The sequence below is a fragment of the Vipera berus genome (genome assembly GCF_964194415.1).
Source record: "Vipera berus genome assembly, chromosome: 1".
Taxonomy (NCBI): Eukaryota; Metazoa; Chordata; class Lepidosauria; order Squamata; family Viperidae; genus Vipera; species Vipera berus.
The window spans coordinates 195,183,121-195,204,537 of NC_138202.1; the positions used below are offsets into that span (position 1 = coordinate 195,183,121).

Sequence of the window (21,417 nt, forward strand, 5' to 3'; positions counted from 1 at the left end):
TTGTTGATCCTAAAAGAGAGAAGCTATTTATCATTCAGTACTTTCAATGACAATTCTAAGGATGGTTAATGTTAACATTAACTCTTTACATTTAATCTTAATTCGTTCTTATTCTCTGCTCCTTACATTTATTGCTATGGTGCAGATCATTTACATTTTCAGTTATAGCATAGCACAGATTATACAGATGGTTCTTCCTCCAATTTTAAAGCCACATTCATTTTTTTCCATTCCAGACTCCTTCAATTTACATTCCACATAAGGGGACAATATATGCAATTCATAATGAGAAAAGTAAGGTGCTGCATTTAGGCAGAAAAAGCAAATGCACCATTATAGAAATAGGTGATACCTGACACAGCAATAGTAACTGTAAGAAGGATCTAGGTGATCTAGTGGACCATCACTTAAATATGAGCCAGCAGTATGGTGCAGCTGCCAAAAATGTGAATACAGTCCTAGGCTGCATCAACAGAGGGATACCATTAACATCACGAGAAGCAATAGTTTCACTAAATATTGCACTGATGAGACAACACTTAAAATACTGCATTGAGTTCTAATCACCACAATACAAAAAAGATATGGGGCTCTAGTAAGAGTGCAGAGAACAGCCAAAGAGATTATAAGAGATCTGGAAACTAAACTGTATGAGGAACAGAGACTAGAATAGACTATAGACTGGGGATGGGGATGGGGATGGGGATGGGGATGGGGATGGGTATGGGGATGGGGATGGGGATGGGGATGGGGAAGGGAAGGGAAGGGAAGGGAAGGGAAGGGAAGGGAAGGGAAGGGAAGGGAAGGGAAGGGAAGAGAAGAGAAGAGAAGAGAAGAGAAGAGAAGAGAAGAGAAGAGAAGAGAAGAGAAGAGAAGAGAAGAGAAGAGAAGAGAAGAGAAGAGAAGAGAAGAGAAGAGAAGAGAAGAGAAGAGAAGAATATTGTATTTGGCCACGCATAATTAGACACACAAGGAATTTGTCTCCAGTGCAGAAGGGAACTAGATACATCTAGTATATCAAACAGAAGAACTAAGAATGACATGATAGCCGTCTTCCAGTACATGAGGGGCTGTCATAGAGAAGAGGGGGTCACCTAATTCTCCAAAGCACCTGAGGGCAGGAGAAAAAGCCATGGGTGGAAACTCATTAGAGAGAGAACTAGATCTGGAACTATGGAGAAATTAGGGACAATTAACCAATAGAAAGCATCTCAGAAGGGACCCTCCCTAATTTTCAGGACAGTAAAAGTAAGGGAGGGTAGAGGTACTTTCACATTCTTATATTGTAACCTTACATTATAGGTAGTGTAAATACTCATGGTTGGTGCTTCTTGTCCAGACCCCATCAAAGAGTCGACATTAATCTTGCACTTCTGAAGATGCCTCTCCCTTGTTTAGATGTTGTAATATTGCTTTTTGTCTCTTCTAAGAGGATTTTGTCTTTGACATTGGCATCTCTTCTCTTCTTGGCAATTTCTATGGCTTGCTCTGACATTTATTTTCTTCTGCTTCTTGATCTTTGGCAGTCTCTGCTCACATTCATCTAACAATTTAAGTTCATTCCCCAATTCCTGTATTTCTCTGTCAGTGAAGTTCATGTCTTCAAAGCTATTCCTAATGTTCTCCTTAAAAGTGGAGAGTGTACAATATTCCTGAGTATATATCATGGAAATTGTTGGCATTTTTATCCTGCTTTAGCTTATCTTGTATCTGCCACATGAGAAGTTCATGATCTGTTCCATAGTCAGTCTCTACTCTATGTTATAATTCAGATATTTCCACCTTTTTGTATCAAGATTTTGTATCAAGACCCATTTGTTTTCTGCATACGTCATTGAGTGATGTCATGTATGTTGACTGTGTTAGCAATGAGGAAATTACTTGATTGACATAAATTGATAAATTGTTCTTTTGCTTCATTTCAGTTTCCTAAATATATGCTCCATTTTCCTCATGAACACTTCCAGTTTTGGCATTCTGGTCTTTAAACATAAGCAGCACATACCGCTCACATATTTGCTGGTTTTTGTGAATTTGATCACAAAAGTAATCAGCCTCCTGTTCTTCTACATCAGTGGTTGCAGCATTAACTTGTATATCACCATACTGAACAACTGTTCACAAAGGCTTATTGATTATTACTCATTGATTGGATTGTAGCCAAGTATTGTTTTGGCTAAATCTTTCATAACTATAAAAGCAATGCCTTTCCTTCACTGTTTTTCATATTCTGAGTAGCAAACAATGTGCTCTTTTGACTGAAAGTGTCCAGTTCTTCTCCATCTCAATTTGTCAAGTATTAGTGTGTGGTCAATTCATTTCATCCTTCACTGTGTTGAGCTTTCCCATGTTCATGCTTCTTACACCCCATATCTCACTGCTTCAGGTTTTCATTTCCTGCATGGCAACTTCAGCAACTAGATATCCTGAAGACTTTAATTTAGCCATGTCACAAACACCATTAGTTCTCTGAAAGAAGATTTCCTCAATAGCATGCTGAGTGCCATCCAACCTGAGGGGCCCATCATCCGCCATTATATCATCAATCACTTTACATTTTCTATCCATGTAGTTTTGTTGGTAAACTATAAGAGTAGTTTTGGGCTTGCACACAGTATGAATTGATGTTTTCAACATGGTGACTAAAGTCACTATAAGTATATTAGAGGAAGCACATAGAGGTCCTTGGCACAGAGGGTGGATTTCATCTGCTAATATCCATCCTGTCCCTATCTCACTTCTTGTACTCAGCTGGGAGGTCTCAAGGAGCTCTATTCATGTACACTTAGATACTAATATAATACCTGTGTATGGTATTATGTTATACAGTACTCTATATTTAGACTGCAGTGTACCACTCAGGTTTACCTTGTTAATTTTGCAAAGGAAAATGACAACTCCTATATTCAAAGGCTATGGGTAGCAAAGAAATAATAAAATCATAAAGAATGGTCAGATTCACGAAGGTTTAGTGGGCATAATTCATCTTTGAAGAGGTGGTTATGATCTTTCTTCCAAAAAAACAAACCTGTTGGGGCTGCAAAAGTTAGTCTTCGCGTTGTCAAGTTTCATTTTTTCCTGTCTTGCTCAACCTGAACTTTAAATAGGCTTATCCCTTCCCTTACAAATAAAATTACTTTCATTAATGTAATCATTCAGTTTTTTCAGCATCCTGAACTTCTGCTGAGACACTTGGAAATCCCTGTTGGACTTTGGTGAGCTAGAAGGGAGGGAAGAAATGGGATCCCACTATGGATGACCTATCTTGGAAACTAGAAAAACCATAAGGGACATTCAGTTTCCTTTCTCTCTAAACAAACCACAATATGACCCGGCAAAATATCCGCTCTACATCTGTTTTTCTTTCTTTTTCACATACTTCAAATTTCAACACTTTAATAATACATATATTTTTAAATATAGAAGAAAACAATACAATAGGGAGGACCAGAGATCTTTTCAAGAAAATTGGAGAGATGAAGGGAACGTTTAATGCAAAAATGGGCATGATAAAGGACCAAAATGGCAGGGACCTAATAGAGGCAGAAGAGATTAAGAAGAGGTGGCAAAATTACACAGAAGAACTATACAAGAATGAGCTTAACGTCCCTGATAATCACAATGAGGTGGTCGCTGACCTCGAGCCAGACATCCTAGAATGTGAAGTGAAGTGGGCCTTAGAAAAGCTGAGCAACAACAAAGCTAGTGGAGGTGAAAGTATTCCAGCTGAGCTATTCAAAATCTTAAAAGACGATGCAGTAAAAGTGCTACACTCAATTTGCCAGCAAATTTGGAAAACTCAACAGTGGCCACAGGATTGGAAAAGATCAGTTTACATTCCAATTCCAAAGAAAGGCAGTGCCAAAGAATGTTCAAACTATCGCACCATTGCACTCATTTCTCACGCTAGTAAAGTTATGCTTAAAATCCTACAAGCTAGACTCCAGCAGTATGTGGATCGAGAACTACCAGAAGTACAGGTAGGATTTCGAAGAGGCAGAGGAACTAGAGATCAAATTGCCAACATACGCTGGATCATGGAGAAAGCTAGAGAGTTCCAGAAAAACATCTACTTCTGCTTCATTGACTATGCTAAAGCCTTTGATTGTGTGGATCATAACAAACTGTGGCAAGTTCTTAAAGAGATGGGTGTACCAGACCATCTTATTTGTCTCTTGAGAAACCTATATGTGGGCCAAGAAGCAACAGTGAGAACTGGACACAGAAACACTGATTGGCTCAAAATTGGGAAAGGAGTCCGGCAAGGCTGTATGCTGTCACCCTGCCTATTTAACTTATATGCAGAGTACATCATGAGAAAGGCAGGGCTAGATGAATCAAAAGTTGGAATTAAGATTGCTGGAAGAAATATCAACAACCTAAGATATGCAGATGATACCACTCTAATGGCAGAAAGTGAAGAAGAACTAAAGAGCCTCTTGTTGCGGGTGAAGAAGGAGAGTGCAAAAGTTGGGATGAAACTTAACATTAAGAAAACCAAGATCATGGCATCTGGCCCTCTCAATTCCTGGCAAATAGATGGGGAAGAAATGGAGGTAGTGACAGATTTTATTTTCCTGGGCTCCAAGATCACTGCAGATGGGGACTGTAGCCAAGAAATTAAAAGATGCTTGCTCCTCGGGAGGAAAGCCATGACAAATCTAGACAGCACACTAAAAAGCAGACACATCACCCTGTCAACAAAAATGCGTATAGTCAAGGCTATGGTCTTCCCAGTTGCAATGTATGGCAGTGAAAGCTGGACCATAAAAAAGGCTGGGCGCCAAAGAATTGAGGCCTTTGAACTATGGTGCTGGAGAAGACTCCTGCGAGTCCCTTGGACTGCAAGGTGATCAAACCGGTCAGTCCTAGAGGAGATCAATCCTGGCTGCTCTTTAGAAGGCCAGATCCTGAAGCTAAAACTCAAATACTTTGGCCACCTAATGAGAAGGAAGGACTCACTGGAGAAGAGCCTAATGCTGGGAAAGATTGAGGGCAATAGAAGAAGGGGACGACAGAGAATGAGGTAGCTGGATGGAGTCACTGAAGCAGTAGATGTGAGATTAAATGGACTCCAGAAGATGGTGGAGGACAGGAAGGCCTGGACGAACATTGTCCATGGGGTCGCGATGGGTCAGACACGACTTCACAGCTAACAACAACACATATTTTTAAATAACTGAAACAATGAAATGTAATTAATATACTGAAAACAAAACTCCCCAGAACAAAAAAACACACCCTCTTTTCCAGCGTTTGCAAAAGAGAGACCAATAGGGCATCTTTGGTGACCAATGAAGTATGATAGTTAGTTCCTGCCATTGATGAAAATTTGGCAGAGACAGGTTTCTCGTTTAGAAGATGTTCATTACTATCCATATACAGCAGAAGTGTTAAATATCACAGAATTTAGGGGAGTTTACTGTGGTTTAAACTACAGAATTTTTGCTTTGTGTATTTGGAAAACCTCAGAAATTTGTTAACAAGAGTTGGTTACAGTTACTTGCTGGTTTTGAACTGGACACGGAACCACTGATTGGTTCAAAATTGGGAAAGGAGTCCGGCAAGGCTGTATACTGTCGCCTTGCCTATTTAACTTATATGCAGAGCACATCATGAGAAAGGCAGGGCTAGATGAATCAAAAGTTGGAATTAAGATTGCCGGAAGAAACATCAACAACCTAAGATATGCAGATGATACCACTCTAATGGCAGAAAGTGAAGAAGAACTAAAGAGCCTCTTGTTGCGGGTGAAGAAGGAGAGTGCAAAACTTGGGTTGAAACTAAACATTAAGAAAACCAAGATCATGGCATCTGGCCCTCTCAATTCCTGGCAAATAGATGGGGAAGAAATGGAGGTAGTGACAGATTTTATTTTCCTGGGCTCCAAGATCACTGCAGATGGGGACTGTAGCCAAGAAATTAAAAGACGCTTGCTCCTCGGGAGGAAAGCCATGACAAATCTAGACAGCACACTAAAAAGCAGAGACATCACCCTGTCAACAAAAGTGCGTATAGTCAAGGCTATGGTCTTCCCAGTTGCAATGTATGGCAGTGAAAGCTGGACCATAAGAAAGGCTGAGCGCCAAAGAATTGAGGCCTTTGAACTATGGTGCTGGAGAACACTCCTGCGAGTCCCTTGGACTGCAAGGCGATCAAACTGGTCAGTCCTAGAGGAGATCAACCCTGACTGCTCTTTAGAAGGCCAGATCCTGAAGCTAAAACTCAACTACTTTGGCCACCTAATGAGAAGGAAGGACTCACTGGAGAAGAGCCTAATGCTGGGAAAGATTGAGGGCAATAGAAGAAGGGGACGACAGAGAATGAGGTGGCTGGATGGAGTCACTGAAGCAGTAGGCGTGAGCTTAGATGGACTCCAGAAGATGGTAGAGGACAGGAAGGCCTGGAGGAACATTGTCCATAGGGTCGCGATGGGTCGGACACGACTTCGCAACTAACAACAACAACAACTTGCTGGTTTTGCTTGGGATTGGGATACATTCATCAAAATGGTGGTCTTTTCATGTATAATGGGTGACCAAAGGCAATATCACATGACATCAGGAAGATAAAATTATACTCAATATGCAGCAGTTGGATTGCTATTGTATGGTATTTGTCTACGTTGGAATTAGAGAATTCTTCAATAAAGGAGCAAGGAAAAGGATTTTCAGCTAATTTGGTCATATTTTCCAGAATTCTTTTGTATATACATAAATTTCCAGGAATCTTTTTGTTCTGTCAGGGTTAAGTATATTTTTCCCCTCGCAAATTGATATGCTGCATGCTCTCAGTAGTTCTCAAAAATGTAAATATAAAAACAACACATTAAACATTCTGAAAAGTTTGCTTAAAGATATCTTTGAACCCTGTTCTAAACCAGAATAAAATGGGGAAAATCTTAATTCCAATATTCCAATTTGTTTCATACTTTAGGGCCTGGCATGAAAAAAACAGCATTAACTGTTCATGCTAAATATGTCCATGGTGGGACTTGCAAGAAATATTTTGCTGAACACCTGAAAGCATGGGTTAGGTATGTGAATGCATTACCCTATAGGTAATGTTCACAGTCCCTCATGCCCCAGTCACCTCCTGGTTGGACTTTTTAATGTGCTTTACATGGGGATGCCTTTGAAGAATACTTAGAAACTTCAATTGGTGCAAAATACAACAGCATGAGTAGTTATATGTGTTCTTCATAGAACAAATAATATACTTCTGCTGAGCAAGTTGCCTTGGCTACCAGTTTGTCTCCAGGCCCAAATCAAAATGCTTATTTTGACCTTTAAAGTCCTACATCAGCGGTCCCCAACCTTTCATCAATTCTGTTGATGAAACCCCAATACTACACTTGTTCTTTTTTAATTTGAGGCCTGTTTTGTAAAGCCTCTGCAAAACAGCCCTGAGCCTTCTGGACAACACTTCTGGGGATTCCCCAGCAATAAGAACATCATCAAAATAAGGGCAGACGCCCTGGATACTTTTAAGTGTACGTTCCATAATCCCTTGGAAAATACCCGGTGCTACACTGACTCCAAATTGTAAGCGTTTGATTTTGAATGCCCCTCTGTGAGTCACGATCATTTGAGCCGCGGCTGTGGCCTCATCAACCGGCAATTGCTGATAGGCCTGTGCTAAATCAAGTTTAGCAAAAATAGTTCCCCCTTGCAAAGAGGCTAAAATATGGTTCACCACTGGAACTGGATAAGCATGCTGCTTTAGGGCCTTATTTAATGTGTATTTATAATCACCACAAATGCGAATTTCCCCGTTGGCCTTAAGTGGAGTGACAATAGGAGTTTCCCACTCCCCACCATCAACAGGCTGACACTGACATGAGGTCTGCAGTTTGTGTCCGGTTTATGCCAGTAATCTGAATACCTAAGGCATCAAACCAATCAAGTCCAATGAGACTCGTTCTCTGGCCCCCTACTACTATTACATCCAGGTGCCCCCCAAACCCTTTAAACTTAACCAACAGAGCCAGGCCTTCACTCCTCAACACCTGTCACGCCACTACTTGACTTCTGCGGCCAATTGCCACTTGCAGTCGGATGCAATGTGGTGCATTGCACCGTTGTCACTGTGTGCGGCAGGCCGCCGCATGGTACTTTGGGCCGCTTCTGCTGCTCACACACTTCGGGCCGCTTCTGCTGCACGCACAGAGCTTCGGGCTGCTTCTGCTACTCATGCAGCACTTTGGGCTCCTTCTGCTGTTCACACAGTGTTTCTGGATGCTTCTGCTACTTGCGGCAGGAGGCCATGTGGCGCAAGCAGCAGAAGCGGCCTGAAGCGCTGCGCAAGAAGCAGCAGCCCAAAGCACAATACAGCGTCCTGCCACAAGCAGCGACAATGACGCAATGCCACATGGCATCCAGCCTCAAGTGGCGGCAAGCAGCCGCAGAAATCAAGCAGCAGTGCAACAGGTGTCGGGGTGTGGGAGGCCCGGTTGCGGTGGTCCTAAGGTAAGACACCCCCTGAAAATAAGACCTGGTGCCTCTTTTGGAGGCAAAAAAATATAAGATCAGGTCTTTATTTTCAGGGAAACACGATAATACTCACTTATTCCCTAAATGAAGGATCCATTTCACTATAAACCACAAGAATGTAATTCTGGCTGTTATAGTTTTAACAACTGTATGTTTCAGAATTAATGACATTTTAAAGCAAACACTATGCCAGGACCCACCCCAATCCACATCTTAGGAAAGAAGAACTCTTGGAGACAGGATTGTCCAAACAGGAACTTTTACTAAAACATGGTTGATAGTGGATAATCTAGACCAGTGTTTTTCAACCACTGTTCCGCGGCACACTAGTGTGCCGCGAGATGTTGCCTGGTGTGCCGTGGGAAAAATTCGAAAGATTTAAAAAAAAATGTCCGCCTGAAGAAGCCGGGGCATGAGGCCGGGGCTCCGGACAGCCCGCACCGTAGTGCTTCGGAGGCGGCGAGGCCGGCAGTTGCAGTTGCAGCTGCTGCTGCTGCTTCATCGTCGTCCTCCCCAGTGCTTCCCTCACCGCCGCCGCCGCCGCCTTCGCCGCCGCCTCCTTCTTCTTAGACAGCTCGCCGGGCAGAGCGCATCCTCCATCCGCCTGCCCCGCCTGCCCTGCATGTTGGAGGGGAAAAGTTCGCCAGAGGTTCACGAGCTTTCTCTCCTACCCATTGCCGGCTTGCCCAGCGTTGGGGTGACCCTAGGACCCGGGGAAAGGAAGCACCCCACTCCCCGCCGCCGCCGTTGCCTCCCCGAGCGGGCTTTTCAGTTCGGTCTCTCCGCTGCCCAGGCGGCTTTCAGCTCCCTCTCGCCTCGCAGCACCGCGCTCCAGTCAGTTTTGCAGGCTCAAGTTACAAGTCCCGCGGACGGCGGGGCCGGGTGCCCGCAACTCGCTGGAAGCAAAAAAAAAAAGTTGTTTGCGTCTCTCGCCTTGCAGCCACCTTCCTCTCTGCCCAACTCTCTCTCGAGTTCCCGGGGAGAAAAGGGGAGGGGGCGCCGTTGCTCACTACCACAACACCCCCTGGAGGACGGCCGCGACGGATCGGGCGAGGCGGTGGGATCGTTCGAGGCTTCTCCGAACTCTGCTCGAATCCTTCCCTGGTGGCGGAAGACGTCATCGACCTCCTTTCCCATTCAGCGCTGAAGAAAAGGGCGGGAGAAAGTGGTGGGGGGGGAAGGGGGAGATGGTCTCCGTTTCCCCAGGCCGACTTTTTTCTGGCCGAGAAAGTCGGATGGGCTTCGGGATGACATTAGCGCCCGCAAGCGCTAATAAAGCTTTAGGCCGCCATAATAATGATAAATGATTACATTAGATTTTTGTTTAAAAAAAATGATTAGCTAGCAAACTAGGGCTTCCTTGTTCTCAGGGCTGTTTGGGTAGATACAGTATTTCTGTTTATAACAAAAAGGAACCTCTCTTAACTTCCCTCTGCTTGGCCTTAAAGCAGGGGTAGGCAACCTTGGCTCTTTTATGACTCATAGACTTCAACTCCCAGAAGTGCTCGAAAATTACTGGTGAGAAGAATTATTTTCTTTTATGGTTTCAGGAACCATTAACGGTAAAATTTTCAGGAACCATTAACGGTTAAATTTTTTAACATTTTCTAATGGTGGAGTGCCTCGTGATTTTTTTCATGAAACAAGTGTGCCTTTGCCCAAAAAAGGTTGAAAAACACTGATCTAGACAGGATCTGGAAACTGTGTCGCAGATTGATACTTTTAAAGTGTCCCCGAGTAAAAAACCCTCCCCTCAGTCCATTTGGTCAGTCCTGGATCAGTTAAGTTTCATGTGTCAAAACCCTTCGTGGGAAAAGAAATCTTTCGTGTATTTACAACATCGTTGCTTCCTCCCCTTCAAATTCCAATCAGAGATACAAACCAGAATTCCCCCCTCTTTCTTTGTTCTTCTCAGTTCAAAGGTTCTTTCCCTGGTCTTTGATGATGGCCCCCAGGCAGGCTGAATAAACAACCTTGCATGTAATGTATAGGGATGGAATTAACATCTTCTCTTCCCCTCCTTGGGAATGGCAGAATCCAGTAAGGGGGTGATATTTAGGTTTGCACAGATAGGGAGTTAGGAATGGAATATAAATGGATCCTGATACACTAGTTCTTATGAGCAAAGCAGAACAGAACCTAAATTTAGAAAAATTAATGATCTACTATTAAAAAGAAAAACCTAGAAAAAATATTTTCGATCCTTCTAGGGGTTTTTTTCCTGAACCTAGATATAACTCAGACTGAGATTATTATTTACAAGAACTAAGGTATCAAGCACCAAGAAAACCAGGAAATTCAGTTCAAATGAATATAAAGCTCTCTACAAGAATCCGAACTACTAATAGTCAAAGCAAACTGGCAAAAGATAACATCAATGGAATTCAAGATGGGCTGGACTTAATTTAATTTAATTTAATTTAATAATTTAATTTGTATACCGCCCTTCTCCCGAAGGACTCAGGGCGGTGAACAGGGCAATACATAATAAAAAACAGAATACAAAAATTAAAAAACCATTAAACCATTATGCCCATAAAATTAATACATATTAAAATTAAAACTATTTATAAAAACCCAACCCCATCCCGTCAGACCAGGCCAGCTTGTTCGAAAAAGAAGGTTTTGAGATCGCGCCGGAAGGAGCGAAGGTCGGGGGCCATCCGGAGCTCAACCGGTAAGCGGTTCCAAAGGTCTGGCGCGCCCACAGAGAACGCTCTCCCCCTGGGGGCCACCAATCGGCACCCGATTCTTTGATCGGCGGCACCCTGAGGAGGCCCTCTCTGTGGGAGCGCACTGGACGGAGGGAAGTTGACACCGGCCGCAGGTGTTGCCGTAGGTAATCCGGACCCATGCCATGAAGGGCTTTGTAAGTCATAACTAACACCTTGACTTAGATCTCTTGTGTATGCAAAGGGACTCGAGAGTGAGGAGTGTTTGACCATTCCCTCAGGCTCAGCCTGGTCATCTCCTACACGTAAGGATTTTTTTTAGTTTTGTTTTCCATCAAACTTATTTCCATTCCTTTTTTTGTACCTAACAGATTTAATAATATTTTAATGCAACTATCAATATGCTGATTTATATATGCAATATTTAACCACAGAGAAGACAATTCGTAAGAGATACAAGGTACAAAGTGAGAAAACCCTTAGAAAAGGGATATATACAGTTCAAACATATTGGGTTTGGAATATATTCTTTAACTGATCAGCATTATGAGTCATCAAGCACCTAGAGAGCATGCCCACTAATGTACCATGTAGCAGTTCATAGCATCTCATATTCTTAGTATGATCTTGTTAAGGCCTAACTGAATATTCAAGGGGTGTGTTTCCCACATAATGAATTTTCAGGTTATTAAAGTTCAACTTTCTGGTAATTCTTGTCTCTAGTTGGCCTGATCTGGTTATCAGAATTTCACATTCTTGCTTATTAATCAAAGACACTCTTTTGTTACTGAAACTATTTAATCAAACAGGCTCGCATCTCCTGCTCCCATGAGAGATCAAAAATACAAAAAAAATGAGTTGTAGTACATAAAAGTGGTTTATATTCACTAATACAAATTTCAAGCTACCACCAAATTAATCATTCCTGGCAAAATATTTATTGCTAATGACGGGAATTGGCTACTGTCAGTCAATTAATTTCATTCACACTGATTATATCAGTGAACTTAAAGTTACCATTCAAACAAATTACGAAAGTTTTCTTGTGTTCTGATGTCACAATATAAGTTGTGGCATTGGGTTCATGTCATCAAATGTGTTAACTTAGGCTGACAGAACATGAATACAACTGCAAGCTAAGTAGGTGTCTAACACAGTGCCTCTATAAGGAGTCAAGTTTCCAACTTAGCTAAGAGTATTGTCTCTTCCTTTAGTCATACCATCGAGCGTTCACCTGTATAAAAAAGACAGAATGGTATCAGTGTATAATTTGTCAGCCTTCATTCTCCACAATATAATATTCTAAATTTTCAAACACTACATATGTCTAACTGTCCACATCTAATAACCACAATTATAATTACAAAATACATTTTCTCTTAATGTACAGTTACATTATGGTAGGAACTATCATTTTGATTTTAAAACTTTACAAAAATTGGACAAAAAGGACACTGGAGCAACTGGAAGAATGTTAAACAGCTTAGCACATCATTAATCTTAAGAATGCTGCAGACTGTTTCTGTAGGTAGAGTGAGAGCACTGATTGACACAATAAAGGCCGGACCACCAGCTCTTCCAAGATATTTGAAATTCCACCCTATAATTTAAAAACCACAATATCAATGTACTAACAATTATCAGTGAACACTTTAAATGTGAAACCATGCATCTTTTAAGTTTTCATTCTGGGTTTAAGCTAAATACATTTACAATTTTTCAAATGTCTACACTACAGAGTTGGGGTGGCACAGTGGTTAGAATGTAGTACTGCAGACTAACTCACTATTCACTCCAGGAGTTCAATTCTGAGCAGCTCAAGGTTGACTCAGCCTTCTGTACTTCCAAGGTCAGTAAAATGAGGACCCAGATTGTTGGGGGCAATAGGCTGACTCTGAAAACCGCTCAGAAGGATGTAAAGCATGGTGAAGCGGTATATAAGTCTTATTGCTATTGCTAAAAGATACCGTACTCATGCAGTTTATTTTCTCAGCCAATATTTTGTGTGTATGTATGTGTGTGTGTGTGTATCTATATAGTTTTGTCACCATCACAAGCTCATTTTAATTCTGCTTAGAACTGCAAACCAAATCAAGTATTTAATTCTTGGGGAGTGACTTCTTTCTAAAGAGACATACCAACAAGAATACAAGATGACTGAGCTTAAAAGAACATTTTTAAGTTTCTCAAATTAATGGCATTTGTCAAATTAAAAATAAATCTTTTGACAAGTATTTCCCATAGTTTTGGAAGTAAGAAAATCATATTAACTTTAATTGCAGGAATGATTAGGGATTCTCTGTATATAAACAGATATAAAGAGAAAGTACAGCCCAAGTAGGATCAGCCTATTTCCCTGTCTTTTTGCAGAAAATAAAAGCTTATTAAGCCTGTTTTATTGCCAACAAAAGAGGATGAAGAATCACACCACCTTTATTAAACTATGCAAACTTGGGGGCTACATAAAAAAGATCAATGAGCTAGATAGAAATCAAAACTTGCTCACTTTATTACTAAAATAAGTTAAACATAGCACTCAGGTAGCTATTTTTTATTGACATACTACCAATTACTGTCTCTAGCTACATGACTGCCATTTTCACTGACATATCTAAAAGCCAAAGAAGGAAGTATTTCAGCAGGAAAAATCTCTTAGCCAGCTTTGCCTATGTTCAGAAGCTAGGCCCCTTTTGCCGGTGTGAATGGGATGGGCCAATCACTTTGGGGTTTGTGGTTCCTGAACCCATGTCACAAAGGGTTTTAAGGTGATAACCAAGACCTTGAATTGTATCCAGAAGCAAACTTATACTAACACTTTATATTTTAATAAGTTCAGTAGTAAAAGGACTACTGAAAAGGAAATGTTAAAAAAAATCACCTCCCACTGTTTTCCATTCCTATTACATTATGCACAATTCAGTACTTTTTTTTAATGAAAAATACCTCATCTCAAAATAAAACCTCTTTAATTAAGAGAAATTTAATTCATGAAGAATTAGTCTGGATGTTCTAATATATGGTGTATCAACCCTGTGCTAGGCATAGACTTCACTAAACTATTGGAGAGTGACTAAGACCCAAGCCTCTTTCCCTGCCTTTCAAATTATATGCAAGCATAACTCCAACCTCTCCCATATCACGGTTGATGTCAACGGTTTACACTGGTCAGAAAGCCACAGAGCAGCATCAGAAGCAGCTTTGAATGGCCAATAGGGCAGAAATAAGAAATTGACTATCTGCCTCCAATTTATTTTCATACATGAAATGAGCAAATTGCATTACAGGTCAAGCTAGAATGTTCTTGACTTCCACAGCATCAAAGGCAAAAATAGACTTTTTTGTTGAAATGCTCAATTGCAAAAATTCTACGTGTCTCAGGAAGAAGCATCAGGACGAAAGCCAGAGAGACATATTTAAGTTGCTATTATGCTGTTTGTGGGATCTGTTGATAAGAACTGCTTCTTTACTGTTTAGGCACACCACAAAAAGCAAATTAAGTCACAATTTCCATTATGCGAATTTTAAAGATATTTCAGTTAAATTGCCACTTGCTAAAATGCCCAATATTCTAAGATAAGAGCAAAAAAGGATTTTATTTCACTGACATTTCTAAACTGGATCAGCCTTTGAAAAATAAACTACAGACCAAATACACCTCTATGCATTTGCCGCAACCTGCTGTAATTTCAAGAGCAATCCTTTGAGTTATGCATAATGCAATAAACAATATGAAACAATAGTACTAGTGAACCCCAAAATGGCAAATAATGTGTAATAATGTGGTACATCTTTTGCTTTATTGCACTTTGTAGATTACCTTTCTGACAATGCCAACAGTTTTGTCTCCTTGTGCATGTCTGTTTCTCAGCTCTGTAATAGTGGATATCAGATTAAGGCCCACATTTTCAGCCAGGGTGGATGGAATAATTTCCAGAGCCTCTCCATAAGCACAAACACAGTAAGAATCCATGCCACGTAAAACACAAGAATATTTCATTCAAGTGTAATGTCAACTCAATTTCTGGTGCTCCACCATCTGAAATTGGCACTCTGAAATAAAACACAGCTTGAAATGTAATTTGCAAACAGAAATGTTGAAATATTTCTTCTGAAAATATATATATTTAGTAACTTCATATGAGATTTCAATGGATTTACACATGGGAGCTCAATTATTACTATCCCTTTGCAAAGTGTTCAAAAGTACACTACCATAAATGAGGCCCTGCAGAAAATATTAATAAAAGCTGCATCTTCAGGAAGTTTACATGGCTGTATTAAAGGGATGCTCTGAGTATCTGCACACACAGAGTTCTTCGTTTTTGGTCCAGCAGAAATGCTATAAATGCACTTGAAGACAATTGGTGAAAGCGTTTGAAGTAGTTCATCAAGCCTTTCCTGGAATAGTTATTTTACTGCTTCCAGAATGTTTTGTTTCTGCTAATGCATTCTGCAAAACATTTCAAATGCTCTGCAGTTTTATTATGAGCACAAACTACACACAGACACACAAGCTCAAAACTCACCATATTATCCATTCCCTTTGGCCCAAGACCTGGTCCTAGCTGCAGCATCTGCTACCTCTAAAATAGAGATGAAGAAATTTAATTCAAGTAATTTCATTTATTGGATTTGTTATGGCTCTCCATTCCAACAGACATTGATAGCCACAAAAAAAATCTAATAACTTTGACACTAAATCCTTTAGGATGTTTAAAATACCAGCTTCCACAAAAATACATAAACTGATTCATACACTGTGCTAGTTAAGACGCTGATTGCTTAGCTTTGCTTTACTAAATAAATCCCAACTTTAGTTCGTATCACATAAGCCAAAAATGCAAAGTCACAATATACATGCCAAATTACCAAAGTATATGAACCCATAAAATAGTTTGAATGTGGTTTATATATTCATTGCATGGTCCAGCTGTCATAGCTTTTCAGCAAATTAGATTGGAACATATTCTATTTTCGTATAATGCATGAATTCAATAACTGGGTTAGAAAGCAAACCAATACTGCAGGAAAAATAGTAACAGTAATACTAAAATGAGAGAGAGAGGCCACACCCCAGACTTGGTGTTCTTGTCTGGACGGTGGCGTGATGATATCGGTGGGGGTACCACAACTGTTACGCCCCTGTCATGGACCGATCACCACCTCCTGCGGCTAGACTTCCCCCTTGCCACCCCCCACCGTGGGTGCACGGTGCCAGTCAGATGGTACCGCCCTAGGCGCCTAATGGACCCTGATAAGTTCCAGGCAGCGCTTAGGGACACGCATGCACTCCCTACTCACAGCTCGGCGGATGCCTTAGTGGAAGCCTGGGAAAAGGCAGCCACGGAGGCTCTGGACCGAGTTGTACCCTTGCGGCCTCTGACCCGGCGCAGATCCCAGCGAGCCCCATGGTTCACCGAGGAGCTCCGGGAGATGAAGCGTCGGAGACGGGGCCTAGAGAGCCGTTGGAGATCCAGTCGATCCGAATCCGACCAATTGCGACTAAGAATCCTCACCAGGTCTTATCTCGCTGCGATAAGGGTGGCAAAATCCAACTATTTTTCCACCCTCATCGCGTCCGCAGATAATCGCCCGGCTGCCATGTTCAGGGTGACTCGCTCCCTATTAAACCAAGAGGTGAGGGAGGAACCCTTGCAGGGTCGAGCCAAGGAATTCGGTCAATATCTGCTGGATAAAATTGCTCGGATTCGAACTGGCCTGGACTCCAACTGGGCTGAGATGGAAGAACAAGACATGGACAGTCTTGTCGACGTCATCTGGGAAGAATTTGATCCTGTAACTCCTAAGGAAGTGGACAGGATTATGAGAAGGTTGAGCTCCTCCACATGCTTACTGGACCCGTGCCCTTCCTGGCTGGCCTATGCAGCTCGAGAGGGGACACGAGGCTGGTTCCTAGCGGTCATCTCTGCTTCTCTGAGTGAGGGTCACTTCCCCACCGCCTTGAAGGAGGCGGTGGTGAGACCTCTCCTCAAGAAGCCCACCTTGGACCCATCCTCTTTGAATAACTTTCGTCCAGTCTCCAATCTTCGCTTCCTTGCGAAGGTTGTTGAGAGCGTGGTGGCGCACCAACTTCCTCAGATCCTGGATGAAGCGGTTTATCTAGACCCGTACCAATCGGGTTTCAGGCCGGGCTACAGCACGGAGACGGCATTGGTCGCTCTGATGAATGATCTCTGGAGAGCCCGGGACAGGGGCCATTCCTCTGTCCTAGTCTTATTAGACCTCTCGGCGGCTTTCGATACCATCGACCATGGTATCTTGCTGCGACGCCTCAGGGGACTGGGAGTGGGAGGCACGGTTCTGCGTTGGTTCTCCTCCTTTCTCCAGGGTCGCTCGCAGTCGGTGCTGACAGGGGGACAGAGGTCGACCCCGAGGCCTCTCGCTTGCGGAGTCCCTCAGGGGTCGGTCCTCTCGCCTCTCCTGTTCAACATCTACATGAAACCGCTGGGTGAGATCATTCGCAGTTTTGGAGTAGGGTACCATCAGTATGCTGATGACACCCAGCTTATCTCAACTCCAAACAATATCAGTGATGCCCTAGACGTGATGTCCCGCTGCCTGAAAGCGGTCCGGGAATGGATGGGGAGGAACAGGCTTCAACTGAACCCGGACAAGACTGAATGGCTGTACGTACCGGCAAGCCAGGATATTCAGAACGTCCCATTGCTTAACATCGGGGACAAGTTACTACCCCCTGTTGATAGGGCCCGCAACCTGGGTGTCCTCCTAGACTCGCAGCTCTCCCTAGAAGACCACATAGGAGCTGTGACCAAGGGGGCCTTCTCCCGGGTTCGACTAGTTCGCCAACTACGGCCTTATCTGGACCTGGATTCCTTACGTACAGTCACCCATGCCCTTGTGACCTCTCGCCTAGACTATTGTAACGCTCTCTACATGGGGCTGCCCTTGAGATCCACTCGGAAGCTTCAACTGGTGCAAAGTGCAGCGGCACGGACACTCTTGGGAGCCTCCCGATACTCCCATATCACACCTCTCCTCCGTGCGCTGCACTGGCTTCCGGTTGCCTTCCGTGTGAAGTTCAAGGTGCTAACAATGACATACAAAGCCCTACATGGCATGGGTCCGGACTACCTACGGGAGCACCTTCTGCCAATGTCAGCACCCCACCGTCCTGTGCGCTCCCACAGAGAGGGCCTCCTCAGGGTGCCACCGCTCAAGGAATGTCGGCTGGTGGCCCCCAGGGGGAGGGCATTCTCAGTGGGTGCGCCAGCCCTCTGGAACAGCTTACCAACCGAAATCCGGATGGCCCCCGACCTCCGTACCTTCCGACGCGACTTAAAAACTTTCCTGTTCCAGCAGTCCGGCCTGGCATGATAGCGTTAATTGGGGTCCCAGTTTGTTTTCACTATTGTTTTTATTATTTTTATTGTTCATCTGTATACCTTCCTTCCTCTGTACACCGCCCCGAGTCCCTCGGGAGAAGGGCGGTTTATAAAAACTAATAAATAAATAAATAAATAAATAAAATAATGTTATTTTATAATACTGGTAGTCCTCAACGTAGGACAATTGAGCCTAAAATTTCTGTTGTTAAGTGAGACATTTGTTAAGTGAATTTTGCCCAATTGTACGACCTTTCTTCCCTCAGCTGTTAAGTAAATCACTGCAGTTGATAAGATAATAACCTAGTTGTTAAATAAATCTGGCTTTCCCACTGACTTTGCTTGTCAGAAGGTTGCAAAAGGTGATCACGTGATCTTGAAACACAGCAAGAGTTATAAATATGAACCAGTTGCCAAGCATCTGAATTTGGATCATGGGGATGCTGGAAAGGTTGTAACTGTGAAAAAGTCATGTCACTTTTTTCAGTAACCTTGTAACTTTGAACGGTCACTAAATGAAACGTTGCAAGTCGAGGACTACCTGTACTAATATTTTATGTTATATTAATTATAAATATAGTAATTATACATTAGATAGTGGGACAGCACCATATAAATTATATATAAGAACATATGCTATTTGACAATAACATGCAAGCCACATTCAATATGAACACTAAAATAATTAAAATCCAATTATTTAAAGGCTCGCTCTCCTCATATGATTTTTGGTCTTCAGTTTTATTTTATTTTTTATCTGACATCACCTGTGGGTCAGTCAGTGTCTATGGAGATTCTCAATCAGCCAGGCCATGGTTGTCCCAAAGATGCTTTTCCAAAAGGCAACTGAACTTGTTTTTTTCCCTTGAAAACTGTACTGAAGAAGCTTCTTGCATGCGAAGCGTCTTCAAGGGGGAAAAAACCCAAAGTCCAGTTTTTTTGGAAAAGCACCTTTGGGACAACCATGCATCATCCTGAGGAGGTGATCTACCCATCACCTTTCTGGAAGAACTCTCAGTCCCCGTCCCGCCTTTTCCACTTATGAATCTTAACCTTCAATCAAACCAACCACACTATGGTTTACTACTACATTGTGTAATCAGCCCAAGAAAGCTTTTCTTCTATAAAAGGTGGGCTTGTCTTTCAAATCACACTGGAAACATTCAGTACAATGGCATCCGTACGTACGGTGACTCATGCACTCGTTACCTCCCGGATAGATTACTGCAATGCTCTCTACATGGGGCTGCCCTTGAAGACCACCCAGAGGCTCCAGCTGGTGCAGAATGCGGCCGTGCGGGTAGTGATGGGAGCATCCCGATACTCCCATATTACACCCCTCCTGCATGAGCTGCATTGGTTACCGGTTGTCTTCCGGGTGAGATTTAAGGTGCTGGTACTTACCTTTAAAGCCCTACATGGCTTAGGCCCGGGATATTTGCAGGACCGTCTGCTGCCAGGAACGACTTCCCATCGCCCGGTGCGCTCACACAGAGAGGGCCTCCTCAGGATGCCGTCGGCTAGACAATGTCGGCTGGCGACCCCCAGGGGGAGGGCCTTCTCTGTGGGAGCGCCAGCCCTGTGGAACCAGCTTCCCCTGGAGCTTTGGATGGCCCCGGACCTCCGGTCCTTTTGCCGCGACCTCAAAACTTTCCTTTTTCATCAGGCTGACCTGGACTGACAACAGGGTTTGTAAAATGTTTTTTTTTAATTTTTAATTGTTTAGTTTAACTTATTTATTGGGGCTGTTTATTTAATTTCTCTTAACTTTTGTATTGTTGTTTTTATTGTTGTTAGCCGCCCTGAGTCCTTCGGGTGATAGGGCGGCATATAAAAGTCCCATAAATAAATAAATAAATAAATAAATAAATAAATAAATAAATAAATAAGTAAGTAAGTAAGTAAGTAAGTAAGTAAGTAAGTAAGTTACACTTTCTGAAAGTGGGAAAAGAATAGGAAGGGATAAGAGAGATCATTCCTTTACAAGGAACGCGACGCATCTTCTTCCCTTTCGTTTTAAAAAAAACCCCAGAAAAATAACGGGGCTACAAACAGCAAACGTTTGTGCTGCTCGATCCTCTTTACCTTCGACGAGACTCGGAAAGCGCTTCCCTTCGCTCCGACAAAAGAAGCGGGCGGCCGAGGGTGCGGCCTGTGGCCTTCAGCCCGCCAGGTGTCAACGGAGCGGTCCATTCGTTCCCCCGTCCTTCCCCCCCCTCCGCAATTGGAGACAATGGGCCGTCCCGTCAACGTTACCTTTTCCCGCAGAAATGTTGCTGAAGCGGATCTGAGCGGGCTTATCTTTATCCTGGTAAGAAGTGCGATTGCCGCCAGAGTTGCGGTTCCCGGTGGCCGCGTTCAGAAAGGCCCCTTTTGTGCTTGCGTTTTCCGGCATGTCTGCGCCCGGATGCCCGCTCAATCTTGCGATGGAGATGGATTCCTTTCCCCCGTCCTGGAACTTGCACCACCGACGTTTCCCCGCCGACCCGAAGCTTCCAGAACGCGCCGGCAGCAGTTGGAGAAGAAAGGACCTTTTAGCAGTCGGTCAGGCTGGCGCAGAAAATGACGTTTCCTACAGGGCTGTCTTTGTAAGTGCCTGATTTCCAATAAACACAGGAAAGCATGAACGATTTTATTTCAAGTAGTGACCTCCGAGAAAGGAAAGTATAAATTTGGCATCTATGCATAAATGTCTTGAAGCCGAACTATTTTAAGTAGGGCCGGACAATAATACCAAACAGCGAATGAGATAGGCAGCAAACACCACAGGCTGCGGTGTCAGTCTTACTTGGCTAACAGTCTGAATGGTGAATTTTCTTCTGTTGGTGCTGAATACAGTTGGAAACTTTAATTTAATTGTACTACGAAATGAAAGAGCCTTGCTAAAAA

At 42.9% G+C, this 21,417-nt stretch overlaps 1 long non-coding RNA gene across 5 annotated transcripts; it reads right to left on the reverse strand.

Annotated features, from left to right (window-relative positions):
- Positions 1 to 10,748: 10,748 nt before the first annotated feature.
- On the reverse strand, positions 10,749 to 21,117 carry LOC308679559. Of its 5 annotated transcripts, XR_014028805.1 has the most exons (5): positions 20,785 to 21,117; positions 19,933 to 20,205; positions 15,691 to 15,747; positions 14,982 to 15,214; positions 12,080 to 12,398 (listed from the first exon to the last, which is right to left on the reverse strand). It is a non-coding gene; the product is annotated as an uncharacterized lncRNA (long non-coding RNA). The 5 variants fall into 5 exon arrangements; XR_014028804.1 differs by lacking the exons at positions 19,933 to 20,205; positions 20,785 to 21,117 and adding an exon at positions 10,749 to 10,886 and having other exon boundaries at positions 11,380 to 12,398; positions 15,691 to 16,235; XR_014028806.1 differs by lacking the exon at positions 19,933 to 20,205 and having other exon boundaries at positions 20,785 to 21,100.
- Between the last annotated feature and the right edge of the window lie 300 nt (positions 21,118 to 21,417).